This window comes from Misgurnus anguillicaudatus, chromosome 16 (assembly GCF_027580225.2).
Source record: "Misgurnus anguillicaudatus chromosome 16, ASM2758022v2, whole genome shotgun sequence".
Lineage (NCBI taxonomy): Eukaryota > Metazoa > Chordata > Actinopteri > Cypriniformes > Cobitidae > Misgurnus > Misgurnus anguillicaudatus.
In genome coordinates, this window is record NC_073352.2 from 4,210,386 (window position 1) to 4,216,308 (window position 5,923).

Below are 5,923 nucleotides of genomic sequence, written 5' to 3' on the forward strand. Positions count from 1 at the left end.
CTTCCTGAATAAACACACACACAGTCCAGGAGTCGTCCCCAGCAGCTAACCTGCCGTAGGCAAAGCGGCAATTAGATCGCCGTTGGCAACACAATAAACAGCTCGCCGTCGGCAAACAAACTGGCAAGTTGTGGTGAGCAAAACATTCATAAAGTTCTCCCCACAGGCAAAACAGCAGCGCCGTCACACACTCGGGCCAAATACCCTCTCTGTTCCCAGACGGTAATCGGAAAGGCCAGATCAACCTGTCGAGCATATAGCAGCGTATTATTAAAATAAATAAGAAACTGGCGCATAACGCGACCAAAACAATACGTACCGGAAGTTTGTGGAAATGCCCACTAACAAGAACGTCCTCGCAGTGGCTCGTTCATAGTTCAAACGAACGCCAAACCACGCTGAAATGGTGCAGCACGTAAATTTCAGTACACCAACTCATATGAAGCAACAAATAAAACGCACATACCTGAGGTAGCAGACAGCCCACGCCAACAACCAAAAAGCCAAATGGTCCTATTGTCAAACAGAGTAACATGAGCAAGCGCATCCATAAAGTTACCAAAAGATCAGCACACCATGCGAACGCACATACCTAGACAGAAACCATGAATCAGGTCCCACGAGAGGGCGGAGCCAAAGATGACGCATCACCAGGTAGCCCCAAAACTTGCCTTTTTATATAATTCCCATCCCATCACGTGACTTAAACCAATGCCCTTCCTGGCTCTGCTACATTACCAGTGCGCCTTTTTTATTTCTTTTTTTCTCAGTTTCTGTGCCTCTCGCACTGCAGCTGTGAAGCGCACATACAGAGACACATCCCTCCGATTTTTTTGGCTTTCATGGTGAAACTTCAGGGCTTTATTAGTATGTTTCTGATTTTAAACTTCTAATCAGTCTCTTTCGGCCATCTTGATGATTAATATTAAAAATATGCAGAACTGTCAATATTTGCGATCTCTAAGCTTAGGTGGGGCTGTAAAGGAATTTCATTTGCGGTGATTTCGGGTGGCTCAATAGCGTTGTATGCATAAGATGCACTGAGGTTGTTTAGGCTTGTTAAGTGCAAATTTACAAAGAATCTGTCAATACAGAACACAGCAGTGTCTTAAAGAAATTACAATTATGCAGTATTTGTGCACGTGTACAGAACGAATGCAATACAGAAGGCAATACATATTAATATAGGACATTTTTAATTTGTATCTATAAAATTAAGTTGGAGAGATCCTTTTTAGTCATTTGGCTTTTTTCATCATTTCAGAACAAGCTTAACTGCTATCCATAATAACTTATATTATATTCTTTGTGTTCCTTGGTCGAAAATATGTAGAAATATATGCAAGTAAAAAAGTACAGAACAAACAAATTTAGCTCACGCGGAGCAAACGGAAAGCAGTTAATAAAGCAGACTCTCCGTGCTGAAACAGTCGAGTCGGTAGATGATCATCATGTTTATGTTTCACGCAGATATTGTTGATGAAAAACTTGCATATCTTAATGCCCAGGCGCGAGAGTCAAGTATTCAGTCAGTTAATAATAAAGCCATCGGCGTTACATGCTGCACTTACCTCGTCCACGGAGCGGACGTTGTTGATACACAAAGAAAAACCTTGTTTTTATTAAATGCGGTTTTAATGCTGGTAAGCAATCAGTTATATTTTTGCGCCTTGTATTTGTGTTGATCAGATAAAGTAATTTTAATCTTTAAAACTGCATTTAGAGGCAGCAGAGACGCTATTCTGTCATCTCAGTTTCACTTTTTTTCACACATTCAATGATTTAATAAAAAACGATTTGGTAAAGGTACGCCTTACAGCGTGTCGCGGTGTTGCGTGATAGTGTTATGCAAAGCCTCAACATTATATTTGGGAGATAAGTCAGTAAATTGAAGTGAAATCACAGGCTTTGCTTATCCCGTGCGAACCGGCCACACGAAACTCAGACGTAGGTAGGTAATTTCTAAATCACATTAGGTCCCCAGATAATACTAATCCCGTGCGAATAGTACAAAAAACAGTTTATTAAAATCACTTACTGTTAGAAATAAAAGGCATAAAAGACAGACAAGTGTTATCACAATAATTTATTTATTGGGAAATTTCAAAAGCAGTACCAAAAGTAGTTAAAATGACAACGTGCTGCAGTCCTCTCTGGAGTAGAGAAGTATTAAAGTTATTAATCTAGAAGAAGGTTAATCCAGCTTCTCTCTGTGAAGGCACACATTTCAAATTTCAGAAGTGCATTGACTGAAAGACAGCAATGTCGCAAATCTGTGATGTAGCACGCAATAAGCGTTTGATATCATTGCCGTAAAACAATGTGTCGTAAAGCTTCTTGAGGCGCAATATTTGAATTGAAATTCATAACGAACTCAAGATTTGGGTCGCTGATGAGAACTGGGATAAAGATCGCTGGATAAAGGGCTGAATTTGGATCTGTTCTTCGCAATCATATGGATTTTAAAGATGTGGATGACAGTGGATTAATAGTCTTTTGTGAATTTATGTTGTGTTTTGGTGTAATTATTGTTGCATATGATAAAACATGTTTTGTGTGTCATGGCAAACAAACTAAATATTACAAAATAGTTAAATGATTACAGAAATGTTATTCATTTTAAGGTTTTAAAGTGTGGTCTTGTTTAATACTGTGTAATTCTCTGAAAGTCATGAACAGTTCATTAGGTTAATGAATAAACTGTTTTAAAGAAAAAAGTCTGAAAATACCATTTTAATATATAAATATGTACAAATTTGTACGTCTGTAAAACTATTGATACGTAAATAATTTACATATTAGTTCTGTCAACACGTCAATATTATACATTTCAGTGTGTATGAAAACGTAAGTAAATGTATGTGTGGTACAACCACACTTAATGTAAAAATACACACATATTTTCATGAGATAACGTTTGGTACGTGAGATAAGTTGATGTGTAATAAAATGTTTTTTAGCATAAATATGTCTCTTCTTCTTAATAGAAAGTATCAAATTGTCTCTGGTCCAGAATATGGAGCGCTCTCTCAGGAACTGAGATCAACAGTTGTAGACTTGAAGTACACTCAACAAAATCTCAGGCAGGCAAACACAAAAAAAACTTTTGGCTTTATCTTTGCATTGATTCATTTTTTTGGCCTGCCCTTCACTTTTAATTATATGAGTGATGAAAATGTGAAGCAGTTGTGAGATAAATGCAGAAATGACAAACAAGAAGCCTCCGCTGTTCTTTTAATGCTAAGCATTCGCCAGATGTAGTACTGAAACGACGCATGTACAACTGTATGTAGCATGGATATTTGCTTACTGTCATTTACAGTATTCTGTACATGTTGTCACATACTGTCGCTTTCGTATAGATATGAGTATGCATCGTGGGTTATTTATACCGGCTATCTCAATGATATTTGATGAAAAACGTCAGCGCTGTTTTGTGTCCGTGTGAGAACACCTTTGTCACGGACCAACATGTAAGATTGGATTTTAATTTGTTAAGCGGTTCAACCCCCTCGCGTGCTCTGTCAACGCAAAGGAAACGTTAGAAAAATACCATTGGCTGTTTATATAGCGATTACAGTCTTGCTATGGCAACAGGTGGATTAGCGCCGGCTCACATGACATCAGACGTCTCATCATGAACACGCACGATAATGTTTAGATGATCTTACAAGCCTTTAAAAAAAGGTAAGAGAAAATTGGTGAGGGGCAGATTTTAACAACCCAGACTCTTTAACAACCCAGGTTGAAAGGAGTTTTCAATGTCACATTCAATAAAATCCTCTATGTCTAAATACAAAGAAAAGAGTCGGTTTCATTGTATTTTCCATGTGCTGCAATAGCTAAGAAAAACTGTGCATAAGTGACACCACTCCTGTCCAAATGCCCGTTGCCAAATCACGCTGCCCTGCACACACCCGTCTTGTGCTGCATTAACATACAAGCTTTTTGTCCTGAGCTTTGTTCATTCTTTGACATTTCAGGAAAAGTTAAGTCAAACTAGAAAAAGGAAGGAGCTGGCATCTTAATATCTGAAATGTCTTGTTGGATGACTTTTCCTCCACCTTGTGTCTGGCATCAGCTCACAGATGAATTTAGGCGGGTACTGCCGCCTCAAAGTTCTACCCTGTCACGTTGGAACGAGGCTGCCCATTCTTCAGCCAGCACACATGCATAAAACTGTCGGTTTAAGAGCTTTTCCGTTTCATTTCTCGCCACCTTACTCAAAATATGCCATGTTCAATATCTTCACAAATATTGCAACGGTTCGGAGCTGTCCTGCTTCATAGCAGCTGCTCTTTACTGTTCTTGGTCCATAACCTGTTGTTAGGTTACAAAATTATTGCCACCTCCTGATGACTAAAGGTTGTGCTTGAATTTTTTTAATAAATAAAATCTAGTTAATTATTAAATCTTCCATCACCCATGATCTGCAAGATCACCCTTAAGGTATAGAAACTAAACTGAAACAGAAATTATTTCTTAAAAATTTGCTATATGCTTCCAAATTGAAATGCTTGGTTTCACAGTGAATCTGGAATCATGACCTATACCTTAGACCAGTGTTTCCCAACCCTGGTCCTCGGGCACCCCCTCCCAGAAAGTTTTAGATGTCTCCTTATTTAAAACACCTGATTCGACTCATCAGCCTCCTTCCAAAATGGTAAACAGGTCTCCCTAACAAGCTGATGAGTTAAATCAGGTGTGTTAAATAAGGAGACATCTAAAACTTTCTGGGAGGGGGTGCCCGAGGACCAGGGTTGGGAAACACTGCCTTAGACCACACGTCTTCAACCGTGCTCCTGGGGACCAACTGTCCTGCAAAGTTCCTTTTCAACCTGCTTCAGCACACCTGGCTTTTAACTTTTCAAGTGACTCTGAAGACCTTGATTAGCTGGTTCAGGTGTGTTTGATTAGGGTTGGAGCAAAACTCTCCAGGAAAGAGCATCCCCAGAAAAGACAATACCAACCCAAGAACCTTACCATTTTATCCACTAAGAACATGAAAGGAAGGACGACCATCACACCTGTTTGTGTTTTATGTCTGTATCAAACTGGACAAGGAAAGACTCAACACCTAAAGGCTCAATCGTGACCTACAGTAAACCTAAACAGTAGCCAGCAGACTTCAACTTTTTCTATGCGTTAAACTACACCAGTGATGAGCTTTGAGGTATTGAGAGCCTTTCAAGAATTGACTTGGTCAGGGTTTAAGCAAAGAAGTAAACTGAGAACAGATTAAGTCATATTCCTAAACATGCTAACTCTTCATCAGGAGGATGATCAGGAACGATATAATAGGAGAACCGGCAAGGTGCCTGTTTATTGGGCCGTCCACAAAACTTTGGCTTTGTGAATTTTAGAGACACAGTGCCAAATCTAAGTAGAGGCTAATAGAAAGCAGGCATAATTAATATGAGATTCCTGCGTGTGATTAATGATATTGATTAAATTTTCCAATCCTGTGTTTTTCTCTACTCTGAAATGTTTCATCAGTATTGCCATGGCCAATTAGAATGATTGCTAACTGCTGGCTTCAAAAGAAAACGAATCTCACGTTGGAACTCGTGTACTTGGAGGACAGAAAAACAAATCTGATGTCTCTCATTAGCCTCTCTCGTACATAATCGAAAGGGACGTATGGAAAATGTCAGCGATTTAAATAATGCCTTGTGTGTCGGCTAGTAGAAATGATGTATTCATGGATATAAAGACCAACAATTCCAGATTGATCTTCATCTTTTTCACTGAAAACTCATCGTGTTAACGTGAGCATGATTACATGCGCCCGGAAAGGTTACCATACTAACGTATAAAAACTGATAACTTGGTCGGAAGTAGAAGATTAGCACAGTGAAAAACGACTCCCTTTATCAATGCTTGACTTACAAATGCGATTTAGAGTTATCTCTGTATGTAAATG

At 39.0% G+C, this 5,923-nt stretch overlaps 1 long non-coding RNA gene across 2 annotated transcripts; it reads right to left on the minus strand.

The window, feature by feature from the left end:
* LOC141350009 (uncharacterized) lies at window positions 1-723 on the minus strand. Of its 2 annotated transcripts, XR_012357864.1 has the most exons (4): window positions 593-723; window positions 467-513; window positions 320-398; window positions 1-245 (listed from the first exon to the last, which is right to left on the minus strand). It is a non-coding gene; the product is annotated as an uncharacterized lncRNA (long non-coding RNA). The 2 variants fall into 2 exon arrangements; XR_012357863.1 differs by having other exon boundaries at window positions 467-710.
* Window positions 724-5,923: the final 5,200 nt, after the last annotated feature.